The sequence below is a fragment of the Enhydra lutris genome, unplaced genomic scaffold, assembly GCF_002288905.1.
Source record: "Enhydra lutris kenyoni isolate GAN:26980312 unplaced genomic scaffold, ASM228890v2 scaffoldscaffold73, whole genome shotgun sequence".
Classification (NCBI taxonomy): domain Eukaryota; kingdom Metazoa; phylum Chordata; class Mammalia; order Carnivora; family Mustelidae; genus Enhydra; species Enhydra lutris.
This window is the reverse complement of record NW_019154157.1, coordinates 4,705,787-4,726,495: the sequence shown is the minus strand read 5'-3', so window position 1 is coordinate 4,726,495 and position 20,709 is coordinate 4,705,787. Positions and strand designations below refer to the sequence as shown.

The following is a 20,709-nucleotide window of genomic DNA, read 5'->3' as shown; positions in this document are numbered from 1 at the left end:
ATCACCAAGATGGCAGAGTAGGAGACCACAGCCTCTGTCCCCGGCAAAGATCAACAATGAGGCAGCTGTCTGTGAACAAAACAGCTCTGGAAGAGCTCTGGAGTCCGCTTAAGAAATTTCAGCAACACAGTGGGACAAAAAACTTGAGAATAATCACACGAAAAGGAAAAGAGGAATAGCTTCAATTTGCCTGCATCATCCCGTTCCCCAAACCAGCATCACTCAGTGCCAAGAGGGAACTTTCCAAATTGAACTTTCTCCCTCCCCTGAGAAAAAAAATAGGATAAGCAACTAGCTTCGCAGCCTTCTGGTATACCACACGATGTCTCTGCTTCAGTTTAACCCCACGTGGAGACCAGCAAAGCAGGACACCTACAGAGAAGGCGAGGAACAAGGAAGAAAAGTAGGGGCTACCCACATCAGCCACATAGCCACACTGTGAACTGCTGGGTAGAAGGTTGTGGAGCTTTTGCCACTGAAAAGACCAATGGCCAGCATAGCCACTGCAAACCACCTGCAGATTTCACCGGTTTTCACCCCAAACCTATTCATGTTTGCTGATGCCAGCCATCTGATTCCTCCCCACCCCCTCCGTGGAGCCTGGGAATGGCACAGGAAGCCAGCCCAGCCCTCTGCTGCTGTGCAAGTGCAAAACAACAGCCGACACCCCTGCCACTGACCCCCTTTCCTTTATGGGCATGTGGAGGACTATCAGACCACACCCCTGCAACTGACACCCCCCCACAGGCATGGACAGCACTATGCCCTCCAGTCATCCACGGGCCTGCCCCTGGCCCGACCCCCATTCCCGGCCTCCACTGCCATGCACACAAGCAGAGAAAGGCTGTGCAGCCATGATTGAACACACTCATATGTAAATAGATTACAGTTTCCAATCAAAAGGTACAGACTGGTTGAATGGGTGGAAAAGAAAAAGAGAAGTCCCAACTATAGGCTGCCAGATAACAAACTAACTTCAGCCTCAAGGACACAGAGAGGCTCAAAGTGAAGGGACAGAAAGAGATATGCCAAGCACATGGAAACCCAAATAGACTTATAGCACATAAAATAGACTTCTAGGTAAAAAACTGTAATAAGGGCCGCCTAGGTGGCTCAGTGGATTAAGCCTCTGCCTTCGGCTAGGGTCATGATCTCAGGGTCCTGGGATCAAGCCCGCCATCGGGCTCTCTGCTCAGCAGGGAGCCTGCTTCTCCCTCTCTCCCTCTGCCTGCCTCTCTGCCTACTTGCGAACTCTCTGTCAAATAAATAAATAAAATATTTTTTTAAAACTATAATAAAAGACAAAGAGCCTCATTATATAATAATAAAAAGGTCTATTTATCAAAAGGATATAACAATTATAAATGTGTATGTATCCAACATAGGAGCACCTAAACTGACATCTGAAGGGAGTAATAGACAATACAATAAAAGTAGGGACTTCAAGGCCTCACTTTCAAGAACAGATAGGTCACCCCGACCAGAAAATCAGTAAGGGAGTATTGGACTTACATAACACTTTAGACCAAACGAACTTAACAGACATCTACAGAACACGCATCCAACAGCAGAAGAATACAACACATTCTTCTCAAGCACACATGGAACATTCTCCAGGATAGATCATGTGTTAGTTAGGTCAGAAAACAAGTCTCAGCAAATTTTAAAATTGAAATTATACCAAATATTTTTTCTGACCACAATGGTATGAAACTCAGAAATCAATCACAGGAGGAAACTGAAAATTTCAAAATTATGTGAAAATTAACACCCCCTTGCACAAACCACTGGTCAAAGAAGAAATTTAAAAAATATCTTGAAACAAATGAAAGTGCAAACACAACATACCATAACTCACGGAAATTTGTAAAGGTGATACTAAGAGGGAAATTTATAGTGATAAGTGCCTACATAAGAAAAAAGAAAGCTCTCAAATAAATAATCTAACTACACCTCAACAAACTAGATAAACAAGAACAAACTAAGCAGTGTGTTAGCAGAAGGAAGTTAGCAGAAGGAAGGAAATAACAAAGACAACCCAAGGAGAAATCAAAGAAATAGAGAATAGAAAAGCAACAGAAAAGATTAGTGAAACTAACAACTGTTCTTTTTTTCTGAAAGAAAGAAAACTGACAAACCTTTAGCTAGACTTATCAAGAAAAAGAGAGAGAGAGGACCCAGATAAATAAAATTTTAAATAAAAAGGAAACATCACAACTGATACCACAGAAAGACAAAAGATCATAAAACGCTACACTTGTATGCCAGCAAATTCGGCAACCTGGAAGAAAGATAAATTCCCGGAAACATAGAACCTACCAAGATTGAATCATGAAGTAATACAAAATCTGAACAGAACAATAACAAGAGATTGAATCGGAATCAAAAACCTCTCAGTAAAGAAAAGCTCCAACTAGGTGGCTTCATGGGTGAACTATATCAAACATTTAAAGAAGAATTAATGTTGGGGCGCCTGGGTGGCTCAGTGGGTTAAGCTGCTGCCTTTGGCTCAGGTCATGATCTCAGGTTCCTGGGATCGAGCCCCGCATCGGGCTCTCTGCTCAGCAAGGAGCCTGCTTCCTCCTCTCTCTCTGCCTGCCTCTCTGCCTGCTTGTGATCTCTGTCTGTCAAATAAATAAATTTTAAAAAAATCTTAAAAAAAAAAAAAGAATTAATGTCAATTCTTCTCAAACTCTTCTAAAAAAAAAAAAAAACAAAACTGAAAAGGAGGAAACACTCCCAAACTCATTTTACATAGTCAGCATTATCCCGATACCAAAGCTGGATAAGGATACTACAAGAAAACAAAACTACAGGCCAATATCCCTGATGAGCATACATGCAAAAATTCTCAACAAAATATTAGCAAACTGAATCTTACAGCATTTTAAAAGAATTATATACCATGATCAAGTGGGATGTACTTCTGGGATGTTGCAGATCAAAAATATAATATATCGTTAACATAATGAAAGAGAAAAATCATATGATCATTTCAGTAAATGAAGAAAGAGCATTTAACAAAATGCAACATTCTTCTATGATAAAAACTCTCAACTAACTGGGTATAGAAAGAACATACGTCAGCAAAATAAAGGTCATAAATGACAAGCCCACAGCTAACAGCTTACTCAAGAGTGAAAGCCTGAAAGCTTTCGCTCTGAGATCAGGAACAAGACAAGCATGCCCACTCTCACCACTGCTATTCAACATAGTATTAGAAATCTTAGCCAGAGCAAGTAGGTAGGCAATCAATCAATCAATCGATCAATAATAAAAGGCATCCAATTCAGAAAGGAAAAAGTAAAATCGTCTCTGTTTGCTGATGACATGATTAGGATAATGAAAATCAAAAAAACTGTTAGGCCTAATAAATGAATGCCGTAGAGTTTCAGTGTACAAAATCAATATCAGTTGCATTTCTATATCCTAAAAATGAACTATCTTTAAGGAAAAAAAAAAAAAAAGATGGGGCACCTGGCTGGCTCAGTCAGTCAAGTGTTTGTGCCAAGGGGTCTCAGCTCAGGCCATGATCTCAGGGTCCTGAGATTGCAGCCCAAGTCAGGCTCCACGCTCAGCGTGGAGGCTGCTTGGGACTCTTTCTCCCTCTCCCTCTGCCTCTCCCAACACCTTCTCCTCTCAAAAAAAAAAAAAAAAAAGAAGAAGAAGAAAGAAAGAAAAAGAGAAAAGAAAAAGAAATTGAAGAAAATACAAATAAATGGAAAGGTATCATGCATTCATAGATTGGAAGAGTTGATATTGTTCAAATGTCCACACTACTCAATATCATCTATCATGTCAGTACAATTCCTATCAAAATTCAAATGACATTTTGCAGAGAAATAAAAAAAGCAACCCTAAAATTCATAAGGAACCACCAAAAAAACTCCTGAATAGCCAAAGCAATCTTGAGAAAGAACACAGCTAGTGGCATCACACTTTCTGGTTTCAAACTGTATTACAGAACTGTAATAATCATAACAGAATGGTCTTGTCATAAAAATGGACACATAGACCAATGGAACAGAATTGAGAGCCCAGAAATAAACCCATGCAAATGTGGCCAACTAATATTTGACAAGGGAACCAAGACTACTTGATGGGGGAAGGACAGTTTGCTCAATAAATGGTGTTGAGAAAACTGAATATCCACATGCAAGAGAATGAAATTGGACCCCTCCTATCTTACACCACTCACAGATTTTAAGTGAAAATAAGTTAAGGATTTTTTTTTAATATTTTATTTATTTATTTGACAGAGAGAGATCGCAAGCAGGCAGAGAGGCAGGCAGAGAGAGAGAGAGGAGGAAGCAGGCTCCCGCTGAGCAGAGAGCCCGATGTGGGGCTCGATCCCAGGACCCTGAGATCATGACCTGAGCCGCTGAGCCACCCAGGCACCCCTAGGTTAAGGATTTAAATATAAAATCCGAAACCATAAAATTCCTAGAAGGAACATTGGGGAAAAGCTCCTTGACATCAGTCTTGGCAATGATTACTTTGGATATGATACCAAAAGTGTAATTAACAAAAGCAAGAATGAACAAGTGGTACTACATTAACCTAAAAAGCTTCTACACAGCAAAAGAAAAAATAAACAAAATGAAAAGGCAGTCGATGGAATGGGAGAAAATACTCGGAAACCAGGTATTTGATAAGAGGTGAATATGCAAAATACATAAAGAACTCACATACCTCAACAGCAAAGAAACAATCTGATTTTAAAACAGGTAGAGGAAAAAAATGAGATAAAATAAAACAGGCAGACTTGGGTAGACATTCTTTCAAAGACATACAAATGGCCAAGCAGCACATGAAAAGGTACTTAATATCACAAATCATCAGGGAAATTCAAATCAAAACCACACTAAGATATCACCTCATACCTGTTAGAATGGCTATTATCAAAAAGATAAGGGATAAATGTTGAAGGATGTAGATGAAAGGGGAACCCTGGTGCACTTTTGGTGGGAATGTTAATTGGTACAGCCACTATGGAAAACAGTATGAAGGTTTCTCAAAAAGTTAAAAATAGAATTACTGTATGATCCAGCAATCCCACTTCTGGGTATATATCTGAAGAAGATGAAAACACTATCTCAAAAAGATAATCTGCATTCCCAGGTTTATTGTAGCATTATTCATAACTGTCAAGGCATGGAAAATACTTGTGCCCACTAATGGGTGAATGGATAAAGAAAATGTGATATATATACATATATATGTTTATATACATATGTGTGATGTGTATGTGCATGTGTATATATATATGTATATATACATATATATACACATACATACATATATATATATATGTATATGTATATGATAGACTGTTAGCCATAAAAAAGAAGGAAATCCTGCCACTTACAACGACATAAATGGACCTTGAGGGCATGATACTAAGTGAAATGACAGAGCAAGACAAATACTGTATAATCTCACTTATATGTGGAGTCCAGAAATATCAAATTCATAGAAACAGAGCATAATGGTGGTTGCCTGGGGCTGAGGAGTGGGGGAAATGGAGAGATTTGGGTCAGTTATAAGAAGAAAAGGTGAGGCTATCAGATGTACAGTATGATGTCTATAGTCAACCACACTATACTTAATACTTGAAACTTGCCATGAGTGTAGGCCTTTAATGATATCACCATAACAACAACAAATGGTAATTATGTGAGGTGAAGGGTATGCTTATCAACCTTATTATGGTAAAGCATTTCACAAAAGTATACCTGTATCAAATAATCACATTGTTACCTTAAGCTTACACAACAGTTAGGTGTTAGTTCTGTCTCAATAAAGCTGGAGTACAAAAGAAATGAGATGAAGAGGTCAAGTAACAGCATGTGCTGGTCCTTGATAGCCACCTTCAACTTTCAATGGATCAGAATTGTCTGAAAGGTAATAAACGCTATGTATTTCAGTAGTATTTCCACCTTTCTCTTAGCATTCAGTTTTGTGTTAATGATAGACTTTTCCCCACATAATATACAACTAAGATGATGATAGTGATTATAAAATTTTTTAGCATTTCTGGTGTGCCAGACATTGTTTTAAGGGTTTTATACATATTGACCCATGGTGTTATAATTATGCCCGTTTCACAGAAGAAGAAACTGATGCAGAGAACTGAGCACCTCATCCAAGGTCATGGACCCCTTAAATGGTTGCAGCTGGGATCCAAATCCAGGCCATCTGACTCCAGCTGTCAGGTTTTTCATAAGCATGCTAGATGTCTGGTGACTCTATATCCTGTATCCTGGTGGTGCCTGGGACTGTCCCAGTGACAAATTATATAGTCATCCTTGCTATATAATAACTGTAAAAGCCCGTGACATTGGCAGTCAAGTTGAGCCATTTGTGAACGGGACATCTTAGTGATTAAAATGGAGAAATGGGCACACACCCTGAGTGGTTTCCATGGTACCAGAAGAAGGAAAAAGAAGAGTCCAACAGATTCTTATGTAGAAGGTCATTGCTTCAGAGGCCAAAAGGGGAGTAGGGGAGAAAGATCATCAGATCGTTCACTGCGGGATTTAGCACATAGGTACTGCTTATTTCCTTTGTCACATGTAAACTAGTGCAAGTTCTTCACTGGTGACAAAGAGGATATCTCTCCATCAGGCATTTAAGAAGTACCAGGAGTTATCAAGGCAGACATGCCAGCTCGCCGGATGGTGCTGTGAACTGGAGAACACCATCTGTTTTGTTAAGGTTGACAGTCTGAAATTTCTGGTTAAACTCCAGATCTCCTTGTTGTGAAGGGCTTGATAACTTTTAGTCCATTACCTTCTGCTTACTGAGTCACAGAGCATATTATATCTCCCTCCAGAGCACTCCAACAGCTGGGCCATGTTATAAGCTGTCTTTGTCTTACTCGGTATTAGATAATGGATTTGATGGGACCTTCCATTTGAATCAAGGAAATGCAATTACAGAATTGCTGTTGTATCAAATAAGTGGCCAACTCTGACATTCTGGCTCAAGAACACAAATCTGTTACTTTTTTTTTTTTTTTTTTTCTGCCACTGGGGCTGTTCTGATGAGGGCTTGCTTTACAAGCTCATTGGACACATAACAACAAAGCGTTTACTTCACTTTTTAATTGCTCTTGGAAACATTTTAAATGGCACCAATGCAATCTTTACTAGAAAATGAAAGTGTTCACTTCCCTGAGTAATTTAACCCTTCAAAGGAGGGCAGAAAGGCCCACTTCTTGAAATCCACTGAAAACGGAGAGCCTGTATTCAGGAGCTAACAAAGCTGTTGGAAAGTCAAGTGGGGACAGGCTGAGTCAGCAATATCCACTAAAAGTTGCATTCCAGCTTTAATTCAATTCAACAAACGCATTTTCTGCTGTGTCAGAGACACAGCCTTAAGAAGAATTTCTGGAACAACATGCTGAAAATGGTTCTCGGTGAAAGGTACTTTTTGAAGGCACCATGAAATTGCTAATTATGCTGAAGAGAGTCTTAAACACTTCAGCCTCTTGTGGATTTCATGCTGGCAAAGGGGAGAGTTCAGGTTGCGGCATATACATGCACAGCCACGCTTCCCACCTGCATTCAGCCCGAAGGCGTGTTCTGTGCGCCCAGTATAAAACGGGGATGAGTGAGAGTGAAAAGAGGCCGTGGGTAAAGAGAAATGCTCCATTTCCATTCTTCCCAGTTACAATGTGGCACTGTCCTAAGTTTTAGGGGAACCTGGGTGGCTCAGTCTTTAAGTGTCTGCCTTCAGCTCAGGTCATGATCCCGGGGTCCTGGGATCGAGACCCACTTGGGGCTCCCTGCTCAGTGGGAAGCCTGCTTCTCCCTCTACCTCTGCTACTCCCCCTGCTTGTGTTCCCTCTCTCGCTGTCTCTCCCTCTGTCAAATAAATAAATAAAATCTTTTTTAAAAAACCAAAGTGCTAAGTTTTAGCTCTTTCCTAAGTAACTTTAGGCACTGTCTTTTGAGAGGCAGTGGGACAGAATATAAAGAACACTGACTTTAGATTCAGACCACTCTGGGCTCACACCCCAGCTCTGCCACACATTTGCTATGGGGCCTTTGACAACCAACCTTTCGGTTCTTTAGGCTTTTCATTTTTAAACGGGAATAAGAAGGCACAGCTTTGTGAATTTTTTTTAAATGAAGTAATAAAACACTGCTTAAGAAGCCACCCAGTCTAGTGCTAGTACGTTGGAGGCATTCCATAAGTGTCGTTCCATCTATTGTTATCATGACTTCTGTGCTACGTCAAAGGTGTGCTGGAGAGATCACAAAGGCCTTTTCATATATTCTCTGTGGAACCTGTTATTTGAATACCTAAAAAGTGAAGCTAGTATCAGTTTCCTAAAGCTTAATGTTAAATGCAAAGAATAGACTATTAAGTTCATGTAGTTAAAAGAAGAAACAGTGTGATTATTCTAGTGATTTTCTTGTCCAAAAGTAATAAATATTAGGGTTCTTCAAACCTGCACAAAGAGCCTCACTTTAGCCCTGCTTTGTAAACTTCTTGGATAAAGATCCAGAAAGGTTAATATATTATTTGGTTAGCCTGCTAATCAGACTGTCTCATTTAGCTATCGGGCAAAGGACTATGCAAAAGAAAGAGAAAAATCTGCTCAATTCAGTATTCCTACTAACTGTAAGGAGTAAAATTAAAATGGGTATCATAAAACCTAATCACTGCCTGCTGGTTTCAGTATTTCTCAAGTTGATTATATTTTTGGTTCATTTAAAAGGCTTTAGGAATCAGGTTCCAACTTCCATATACATTGTCTTTCCATGAAAAGATCATAGAATTTCAACTTTTTAGAGCAGTAAAGAGTTTTAGAGATCATTTATTCCAATGAGAATATGAAGGTCCAATATACAATATATAGAAACTGCCATTGTTCCCCAGAATTAGTCTCCCTGGGCTATGGGATCAGAGGCAGCAGGAATGATATGTGAACTTAAAGGCAGTGAGTGGTAAGGCACAAATGGATGAACACAGTAAATATGGAAGAGGTAAGTAATTATTTGGACTTTACACTCCAGTTATTAATTCCAGACATTTTTCATAGTGCTTGGCTCTCATCATCCTTCGTCCATTCAAGTTACACATTACACTGTGGACCAAGCATTGGGCACTAGGCAATAAGGCCACAAAAAATTTAAGATACATATCTTGCCCATTCAAACATTTATGATCTCGTTGGTAAATAATGGTAACACTTAGTAACCGCCATGCACGAAATATAAGGGAACACCAAATTTCCTGGAAGAGCCTGGGAGGTTTAATTAAAGGTAATATGGCATCTGGTTGAAATATGAGCAAATAAGTAAGACTTCACAGGCTTGACAGAAGGAGAAAGATATTCAAGGCAGAAGAAATGGCATTGAGGACAACCATGGAGGAGTGAAAGTGCTCAGAGGTTTGGAGAGCACTGAGTGTGAGGGGTGAGAACAGCAGGAAATGGCGTCAGTAGGATACATCGAGGCCAGTTCCTTACAGAAACCTCCCTATTAAATTTACACCCCTGTAATACTTTCTGAAATCACTAAGTTCTTTTCCTGCAAGCACTTAAAATGTGTGTTTTGTCCACCAAACAGCCACTGGCATAGGTTCTGGCACAGAGAAGGTGCTCAATAAATATTTTTTAAATGTTGAGAGCTGTTTAAAAATATATATGCTGAGTGTAAGTAGGAAAACTCAGTTTGATCCTTCCTACGTGGAGAAAAACCCAGTTGCTCCCTACTGTGCCTCTCTCCTCTGAGCCTCCTTTACTTACTCACACAGAACACTTGACTTCTGACACTTCTGGTCACCAAAGTGGGGATGGGGTCACTGACACCAGCTGGGGGTCCTACGGTTCAACTCAACTCTGATGTGATCTACGCAGGGGCAGCATCAGCTGTCATGGGTAAGGGCTCAGTCTCACAAGACTGCTCCCCCAGCCCCACTTTAGATGCCAGCTGCAAGCTCAGCTTCCCACCTGTGCTGCTGGCCAACCGGCTACTGGTTGGAAGTTCCCACAACCCCCTCCTCAGGTTTGATTAACTTGCTAGAACAAGAATTCAGACGTTTACCAGTTTATAAAGGATATGATAAAGAATACAGATGAACAATCAGATGAAGAGATACATAGGGCAAGGCCTGGAAGGGTCCCAAGCCCAGGAGATTCTGTCCCGCTGGAGTTGGAGTACATCACCCTCCCAGAGGGGATGTGATTTCCAATGTGGAAGCTCTCCGAATCTCCTACCACTGGAGTTTTATGGAGGCTTCCTCTAGGAGCTTGATCAATTATTAACTCTATTTCTAGCCCTTCCCTAGTCTCTAGGTGGGGCTGAAAACTCCAACCTTCGAATCCTGGCTTGGTCCTTCTGGTAACTAGCCCCCATCCAGGAACCATCCAGTTGACTCAGAGTCCTCTCATTAAAACAAAGGTGTTCCTAGTGTTCTTATCACTTATGGAATTAAAAGAGTTTTAGGGGCCTTGTGCCAGGATGCCAGGAGCTGGTGTGTGTGTGTGTGTGTGTGTGTGTGTGTGTGTGTGTGTGTGTTTAATCTCACACTAGGCTAAGGATTTTGAACTTCATCCTAAAGTTAATGGGGAACCATTGCAGTGTCCTAAGTATAGAAATTATTTGATAAGATTGGGCATTGAGCAGTTGGGATTTTGAGAGGGTTATCATAGAAGCAATTGGAAAATAACCTGAAGGAGGAACTAGGAGACCAATATTGAGGAAACCACTGTGATGACTCAGCCAAGAGATGACAGGAGGCTGAAAACACAGTCTGGCAGATGCCTTATGAGTTGTGTGGAGAGGCAGAATTCTTAGCACTTCTGACCAAGTAGGTCTGGGCTGTGAGGGAAGGGGGTAGGGATCCCAGGACAACTTTGAGATTTCTGGGCTGGGTGCTGAGATTGTGTTGCCATTCTCAGAATAAGGGAATACACAACATGAAATCACAGACTTGGAGAGAGATCCATTTGGGGCCTCTGGATCGGGGTGTGTAGGAAGCAGGAGTTTGGGAAGGTGCTGCATGGTGGTAAAAGCCGTAGGCCTGGATGGAATCAAGAAAAGCATACCATTCCAATTCTACTCTGCCCCCAGAGTGCAATCTGTTTTTAAAAAGTAAACCTTTAAAGTATAACATATTGTCAGAAAGGTATAAAATCTTAAGCATACAATTCAATAAATTTTCACAAAGTGAGCACAGCCACATAACTACCATTCAGATCAAGAAGCAGAATGTTACCAGGATCTCTGCAATGCATTTACCAGCAAAGGCATTCACTGCCACAATCATGTTGGTAGCTTAGAGACCCGGAACCCTCACCTCTAACAAAAGCAGTCTTAAACAGAACTGACCAGGCAGGAGAACCACATAGGTGATCTGAATAATCACTACTCTATCATCTCCCAAAGTCTAAGAAGCTGGAGTCTAATGGATTCTAGTGCTCTATATTTTCTGCTGTTATTTTAATTTTCTGACAAAAAAAAAAAAAAAGGTCAAAAGTCAGTTCCTCCAAAGTCACCCCCAAACAGATGGATTCCTTAAGGAACCAACATGCGACTAACAGCAGGGCCAAATGATGATGGAAGAGAGACCCCAAAACGCATTGCAGTCACATAGCATAGGTCCAGTAGGCAGCGTCCAGCACAGATGGCAGGACCCAGGGTCACATCTGCACCCACCCCTGCTGGCACAGCAAAGGGATACGAAGGAGCTGCTACAGATGGAAAGACTTAGTGACAGGCAGGTGTGGGAGGTGCCGGCGCCAGGTGTGGGTAGCAGAAGCCAATGCTTCACATCATTGCAAGGCTCCCCGGCTCACTGCACGGTGCCAGGCAGCAGAGCTCACAGAGCACAGCCACAGAGGAGGGGCCAGGGACCCAAGGTAGGATGTGTGCCAGAGTGGCAGTATTCCTGGCAGCCAGTACCCACCTAAGTCTGGGAAAGCACAACTGTGTTCAGAAATCAATGTTCTTCAAAGGGATCACTCAAGTGTTCCTTTCTGAAGTCCTAACAGAAGTGTTATCAATGCTCAGGACCGGGCTGCCTAATGGGAAATGCCCCCATGGGGGCTTTTGACTCATAAACCTATTCAGCCTCACATGTTCATAATCATTTGTGTAAAGAAGAAAAAAGCTCCAAGCACTAATTAGAAAGATAGAGCTGTTGTATTTGCCTCCCGATCACCTTATCTTCTTTATTCAGTTCTTGAAGACTCAGCTATTAAAAGAAATTAAGTAATTCATCAAGCCCATTTCAATTACCTGCTGCTGATAACATCAGATTACAATTAGCATCTACAAATGAACCAAGTGCCAACTGCCAAGCTGAAACATAAGCTAATTTACTGCTAGACTCTGCCTGCTGGAGACAGAACTCTGGGATCTGGCAGCAAGCACCCACTTCATTATTCCAACAACAGTTTCTGCAGCCTCTCCTGCAACCGTCCAAAGTGCAGCTCTGACCAAGATTTACCACCCCGTCTGCCTCCGCTCCCATGTTTACAGATGCACTGTATCTGTAAGCAAATCACAGCTCCTTTTAAACAGCAATGTCTAGACAAGCAGGGTGACAAATCTTGACCTCAAGTAGAGAGTAAATATTATTAATATTTATTAGGCACTGATAGGTGTGGGGCACCGTGCAGGATGTGCGTGTCACAACCTTAATGAGGGTCTGAATCATTTTCTGTGAGTCCTCTGGTGCTTGATCAGAAAAACTCCTATTTTGGAGGATGCTCTCCATTTCTCATTTTTCTTTTCAAACAGAGAAAGCACATTCCAGTTACTGTCTTGTAGATGTCTAGAAATACCTATCTTCCAGCTCTGGGTCACATTTTTTTTAAATTTATATTTCCCCTTTCCGTGACCCTTAATTGGAGCTGCTTTGAATGGAAAGCAGAGGTGTGTGCTTTGGCTTCCTATATCATGGACATTACTAGACTCTGACAATCTGTTTAGTCTCCTCCACCCTTCTCAAGCAGAAGAACTAACTGCTCAGTAAATATGGAGGTCCTAGAGGGTTCCTGTGGGTTGCAGTAGAAGACAGCATACAGACTCAAGTTTGGATCTTGCCGCTGCTGCTTATAAACTGAATTTGAGCCAGCATCCTTCCTTCTGTGTCTCCCACACGGCTTTGCAATGAGAATGAAGCAATGTTTGCAAAGTGTCCAGCTCAGTGCAAATGACCAACTGATACCAGCTCTGGGGAAAGGGAAGAAAGGGCTTTTCCATCCTGGTGGTGCCTATACTTCTCTAGGAATACCTGCTGTTTTGCCTCCTGGAGCACAAGCAGAGATCCCTGCTTCAAGGTGACCTATAACTCATCTACTGGTGCTTCTTCTTTTCCATCTTCCTATGTATGAAGGGCGGGTGGTGTGCAGAAGAGGAAGCAACATTGGCTTGGAGCCCTAGACTGGGTAATCCTAGCGTGGCTCCCACTGGAACCCCCCCTTTAGTGGGAATGTTCCCTCATAGAAGGATCTATGGACACATGGAAATCAGAGACCTGAAGTCTAGCCTCAACTCTGCCTCTTGCTCTATAATCTTGGTTAAGTCACAAGCATTCATTAATCTCTGGATCCTCATTGGCGAAAAGCAATAACAACAGTTGACTCCCCAGGGCTATCAGAAAAACAAACAAGTGGTGTAAATCACAAATGTGGTAGGATCCCACTGCTATACCAAGAACTTCTAAGTGATGTCTCATAGAGCCTCTGACATCTTGAGTAGTTATTTTGAATATTTTGAATAAATCACACTATGGATTTCCAAAGAAAAATACTCAATTAGTGTAAATTAATTACTACCTACAATTATTATAAACATTTTACCTATAAAGCTAGGCTTCTCTCCATCTCTCTCCAACATATAAAAATTGAAATGTGAAAAACAGATGAAATAGAGTGATTGCCATATTATAGGATATTTTTTCTCTGACAAATTTAAGATTTTTTAGGAGACTGAGTTTTACATTATGTTCATGGTCATGATTTAATTCATAAAATTAATTCAGAAATAATATGTAATTAAGGTACAATATCTGTATATATTACGGAGACATATGTAATACTGCTGTTCCACCTTTCCTTGGGAATTCAAAACTTTCTGATTCAGATTGTCAAAACTTAATTTTTAAATGTAATTTTTATAAAAGTTATTTAGGTGCTATTTCTTAAATCTCAGAATTAGAACAGCTGAAAATCACCATTTCTGGTGACTATCATTTGCTGCACTGCAAATAAGAAGAATGATGTATACCCCCCAGGATGGCTACCAACGTTTTATTCCAACACGTGACTCCCAGGATGGTTTAAAAACATGGTAAAAAAGAGCCCAAGCTTTACTTTATGAGAGCTTAATGAGTCTTTTATGCTGTAGATCTCTTGCGACTAAATGGATCAAGTTTTTTTAACCTACCTGGGCTGTGATTTTTCTCATATGTAAAATTAATTAATACTCCTGACCTCATAGGTTTGTGGAGAGGATTAAATATGAAAGCAAATATAAATGTGGCATAGAGCAGCTCTCGATATAAATGAAAAACCATAAGCTCCAGAGGGACAGGAACTACATTGGTTTTATTCATTAAAAGGTAGGCACTAATGGGCCTATCACATAGCTAACATTCAATAAATATTTGTTGAACAAAAGAATGAACGATTAAATGAACAAATGAATTAATGAACACTAGTCCCATTTCCCTTTCTTTCTCAAATAACCTACAGTCTAGATATGTCTTTTTTACTAAAAAGGGACGGTTATTTTTAAAATTTCAATTAGTTTCCATAGATGGATTATTATATATTTGATCCCAGAATTTGGTGGGAAGAACTTTCTATCTCTCATATTTGACCCAATCCTAGAAACATAGCAAGCCCTGGCACTGTTGTATTTGGGAAGTGGTTTCTGAAATGTGTTCACCTTTATATATATTCCAGGGCATAGTGAAAAACTTAGAGGTCACCTTCATCAGGAAGGAAGGAAGGAAGGAAGGAAGGAAGGAAGGAAGGAAGAGGAAAGGGAGGGAGGAAGGAAGGAAAGAAAAACTGAAACTAGCCATCCTAACTTTTCCTTTCTCATTTTCCTGACTGCATTTCACTCCACAGTAAGAAAAGAGGCAAGTGTGCCTAGTCCCCAGTCAATGAGAAGACTGGTGATGATCACTGACAACTTTACCTGAGGCTCTGTTCCAGTGACCTACTCTGAGATTTGACTCCAAACACCCTAAACCAGAACCATAAAGAAGACCACTAAAAACACAGAGGCTACAGAAATACTGTCATGCAACTACAGTTGTTTTGAGTCTATAGGGTGGCGGTGGCCATGAAGGATGCAGGGGGAGGAATCTACAAACGGATACCATGCAACCAAAAGCAGGGAGGTTGGAGTTGACCCTTTGAAGAAGGGAATGGCATTGGTTAAGTTTCCTATTTTTGAAATACCAGAGGGCATTTTTTTGTGGTGGGGGATGCAGAAGGAAAGACCCAATTAGTACCATGTGGTCAGACTACAGCCCAGGCAGAAACACAGTGTTACTGGCTTAAAGAACCAGAGGAAAAATCCCAGAGTGAGCCACTGTGGGGAGCCTTCAGTGCTGAGTATAAATTTTACCCAAATCTTGAACACCTGAAATACGTATGTGCAGGCTGAATCGAAGCAGCCCAGTTAAAGCTACAAGCTCTGAACAGAGATTTTTAGCTGCCACCCCCAAAGACTGAATTTGGAGCTTGAATTAAGCCAAGTTAACTGATAAAAGAACAATGACAACAAAATACTGTTAAGAGAAATATATCAGAATCCAGAGTCTCTATAAAGTAACATTCACAATATTGGATGTAACTCCATATTACTGGATATCCAAAGAAACATTAAAATGTGACTAATATTTAAAACAAAAGGCAATCTACGCACAATTCTGTGACTGTCCTAAAAGCCACTAAATTATACACTTTAAATAGGTAAATGCATGGTATGTGAATTATATCTCAATCAAGCTGTTATAAAACAACAATATCAATGACAGTCAATCAACAGTGTCTACCTCTGAAACAGACATTTAACTATAGAGAACAAGCAGATGGTTACCAGAGAGGAGGTGGGTGGGAGGGGACGGGTGAAACAGGTGAAGGGGATGGGTGAAACAGGTGGAGGGGATTAAAAGTACAGTTATGATAGGGCGCTGAGTAATGTACAGAATTGTTGAGTCACTATATTGTACACCTGAAGCTAATACAACACTATATGTTAACTACATTGGATTTTAAAAAAATATGGTCTAACTCTAAGAAGACCCACACAGAATTAGAAGACAAGGTTTTAAAAGCTTTTGTAATAAACAGGCTTGGCTATGTAAATGAAATATACATGTATTAAATAAACTAACATAAATCTTAGCAGAAAAACTAAAATGTTAATTAAAAGAACTAAGTGGAAATTCTAAAGCTAAAAGTACAATATATGTCTGATAAAAAATTCACTTATGCAGTAAAGAATTAATCTTGCTCAAAGAGAGGCCTAGACTTCACCCTCAGCTCTTGGAAGCAATCTATGAACCCTCAGAACATCCTGCCCAAGACTGTCTTTGTTTACCAGAGGGTGTTAGCTATGCCAAATAGTTGATGTTAACAATGTGATTCAGAGTGAGGGCTTTCAGCTCCATCGTTGCGGGGCTGGAAACCAAGATCACCCATGCAAATGGTCAACCATATCTATGTGACCAAGGTCCAATACAAACTTTGGGCACTAAGGCTCAAGTGACCTCTTTGGTTGATAACAGTCCATGCATACAGTCAATACTGTTGCTTGGAGGCATAGGCACTATCTGTGACTCCACTGGGAGAAGAGGATCCAGCTGAAGGCTTCATGCTTAGAACTCCCCTGCCACGAGCCTCTTCCCTTGGCTAACTCTATTCTGTATCCTTTCATTGTAATAAGCCATAACCATGCATCTAACAGCTTCCAGTGGATTCTGTGAATCCTTCTAGTGAGTTATTGAACCTGAGGGTGGTCTGGGAGACCCCTGCTCACAGCTGATGTCCAAAGTGAGAGAAGTCTTGGGGAATGCCAAACTTGACATCCCTGAATGGGTTTAAAAAGCAGATTGGATATGACAGAAGAGTTAGTGAACTTAAAGATAAAGAGAAAATTTTAAATCTGAAAAATGCAGAGAAAAAAGGTTTAAAATGTGAACAGAGCCTGAGTGATATATAGGACAATATTAAAGATCTAAAGTAATGCAGAGTCTCAGAAATAGAGGAGAGAGAGAATGGGCAAAAAGAAATATTTGAAAAAATATTGGGTAAAATTCCCTAAATTTGGAAAAAGATATACACCTGCTGATTCAAAAGCTCAAAGTATCAGAGAAAGGGAAAATACAAAGAAAGCCACATTTAGGCATATCACTGTTAAACTGCTGAAAATCAAGGTTAGAGAAAATCATGAAAGCAATCAAAGAAAAGAATTAGCACATGCCTTACAGATTTTCAATTCCACGGAGTTATCATCAAAATAATAAGGACCAAGAAACACTGGAAAGACCACATTGCTTTTTTAAAGAAGTCCATCAACTAGAATTCTGTATCTGCCAAAGATATCCTTCAAGACTGAAGGTGAATAAACATGATTAAAGTAAATTAAAATGAAAAGAATTCATCACCAGCAGACCTGCACTACAAGAAATTCTACATGAAATTCTTTAAGCTGAATGTAAATGATACCAGATGGAAACTCAGATCCTTAGAAATGACTTCAAATACCACAAACGATAAATAAGTGAGTAAACAGAAACCATTTCTCCTCTTAATTTTTAAATATAACTGTATAAAACAAAACCCCCACATTGTATTGTGAAGTTTATAAAGAATATAGATGTAGTAATATAAGTGATAACTACAGCACAAAGTACAAGGAGTAAGGAATAAAAAGACCTATAAAGTTGTAAGGTACTTACATTTTAAAGAAAGTGGTAAGATATTAGCTCAAAGTACACTGTGAAAATTTAAGGATAGCATAATGTAATCCTACAACAACCACTAAAATATAATGCAAAGAAGTAGAGCTAAAAAGCAAGTCGACAAATTAAAATAAAACCTAGATGATTACATTAACCCACAGATAGCAGGAAAGGAAGAACAGAAAACGACATATAAAGGGGAAAACAGAAAACTAGCATTAAGATGACAGGCCTAAATACAATACCACCAATAATTTACAATAGATGTTAAGTGGATGAAATTCTGTAACTAAAAGGCCATAATTGTCAAAATCAATACAAAACTGAACTAGATGTATCTGCAGTTAACAAACTAAATATAAAGACACAGAGAGATAAAAAGTAAAGAGATTCGAAAACAAAGGACCACACAAACAGTAAGTATAAGAAGGCAGGAGTATCAGATAAAGTAGACTTCAAGACAAAAAGGTATGACCAATGACAAAAAGAAACATTTCATAACGATAAAAGGACCAATCTGTCAGGAAGACAAAAACAATCACAAATGAGTATGTGCCCAATGACAGAGTTTCAAAGTCCATGAAACCATGTTTCACGGAGGTTAATTGGGTAACAGAGAAGTCCACAGTAATAGCTGGGGATTTAACAGCCTCCCTCTTAGCAATTGACAAAACATCGAGACAAAAAAATCAAAATAGACAAAGATGACTGGAACATTCAGCACCATCGACTACCTTGACCTGACATCTGTAAGACATTACATCCAATGAAATCCTACAAAGTGTGTTCTCTGACCACAATGAAATTAAACTAGAATTCGATAACAATAATGTATCTAGGAAAATTCAAAATATTTAAAATGAAATAACCCCTCTAGGAGTTAAAGAAAAATCACACGATCTTAGAAAATGTTTTTAAGTTCAGTGAAGGTAAAAACATAATACACCAAAAATTATTGGATGCAGGTAAAGCAGTGTTTGAAGAAAATTTTATATTTTTAAATGCTTGTATTAGAGAGAAGAAAGGTCTAAAAATGATACCTGAGGTTTCACTTTGAGAAGCTGGCAAGAGAACCCAAAGTAAGTAGCAAGAAGAAAATAATAAAAATGAGACTGGAAATAAGTGAAACAGAAATGAGACAAGCAATAAAAAAAATTAACAAAAGCAAAAATTGATCTTTAAAAAGATCAAGAAAACTGATAAATCTCTATGTAGAACAATCTAGAAAAGGGGAGTGGGGTGATTTGCAGGTACAGAACACAAACTACCAATAACAAAACTGAAAGATGTCACTAGATATCCTACAAGAATTAAAAGGAAAATAAGAAAATATTATAAACAACTTTATGCCACTAAACTCCACACTTAGATGAAATGAGCAAAGTCTCTGGAAAATACAAGTTATCAAATGGACACAAGATAATAAAGAAAATATGAATGGTCCAATATGCATGGCCTTCTGAACCCCAGGTTCAAAACCTCCAATCTATCCTATGTGCCACTGTTTGACTTGTCTTCCTTAAATATCCGATGTATCTTCTTACTCCTACATTTCAAAACTTACAGGAGTTTCTGCTAGCATATCTATTACATAGTTTTTGTACCAATCTGCCATCTTCTAGCACAGTCCTGAAGGGTATTCACGTCACCATCCCTCAGAAATGCCAACCCATTCTTTCACATATCCCTTCCCATTAATGCCATCTCATTCCTGGCCAAACCTCACTCATTTTTCAAGGTCTAAATGGGTCTAGCCTCCTCCAAGAAGCTTTCCAGGCTATTCCTAGATCTCAGGGTGTCCTTTCTTGGAATTTCATGGCAACATCACATCACTAACACTGTTTTGTAGGGAGGTTATGAGTTAACTCTTATTTTCCCAACTAAATTATAAGCTCTTTGAGGGCAAAGATTTTTTTTTTTCTTAAATCTCTATCCTTAGGGCAACTATTCCAGGATTCAGCACATAGTAATGATTCAATAAATACTTGTAATTTATTGAATGACTATATAACGCCAAGAGCTTATTTCTACGGTTCTTATCAGACTCTCTAGACTGTCATTCTGATCTCAGTACCATCTTCAGAGTTATCTCCAGGGATTTGCCACTTTTTCTAGGAACTGTATTCATGAAATCCTCTGGTCACAATAAGCAGAGGGTAGAGGGGAGGGAGGAATAGTGTTAAAATTAAATAAATGGAGAAGCGGGGGGGGGGGGTCTCAGTTTTCTAGGTCACATAAGAAAAGGGAGCTGGGTTGTACATTCTGCTGCTACTAATATCCAAGAAACATACACTAATACCAATGAGGTCACCTTCTGCTTGTCCTCTCCCTGTCCTGAGTCCGTGTGTACAGAGAACAAACAATGGGGCCCAGGGATGAGTTCCAGTTCTGCTTCCAAACACATCTTTTTCTTCCATTGTGTACCCACATCTGTTCGAGTAGTGTCAAGATAACAGTATCTTCTAAAAAGTAGCCAGAGACTAACACTTATTGTCTCTTACCCTTACAGGTAAATTCCCCAATTTATAAATGTCTTCATTGTAACCAAGTACTATCAAACAGTGACTGCAAATCTAGCTTATTTAAATAAATCTTTCAAAAACGAATTTTGCTTTTATACTAAAACTAGCAGTGTCATTTGTGAATACACATACTTTTGAGGAAAAAATACACTTTCTGTGGCACTAAAGTCACCAAGTAAAGAAATCCCTTTAAACAAAATTCTTCTCAAATTCCCTTCCATTGATGACTTCCTAGCAGCTTCTC

The 20,709-nt window shown here is 39.6% G+C and overlaps 1 protein-coding gene across 1 annotated transcript in view; it reads right to left on the bottom strand.

Annotated features, from left to right (window-relative positions):
• Positions 1 to 20,709, bottom strand: part of LOC111160024 (tetratricopeptide repeat domain 28) — a 596,564-nt gene that overhangs the window by 149,914 nt on the left and 425,941 nt on the right.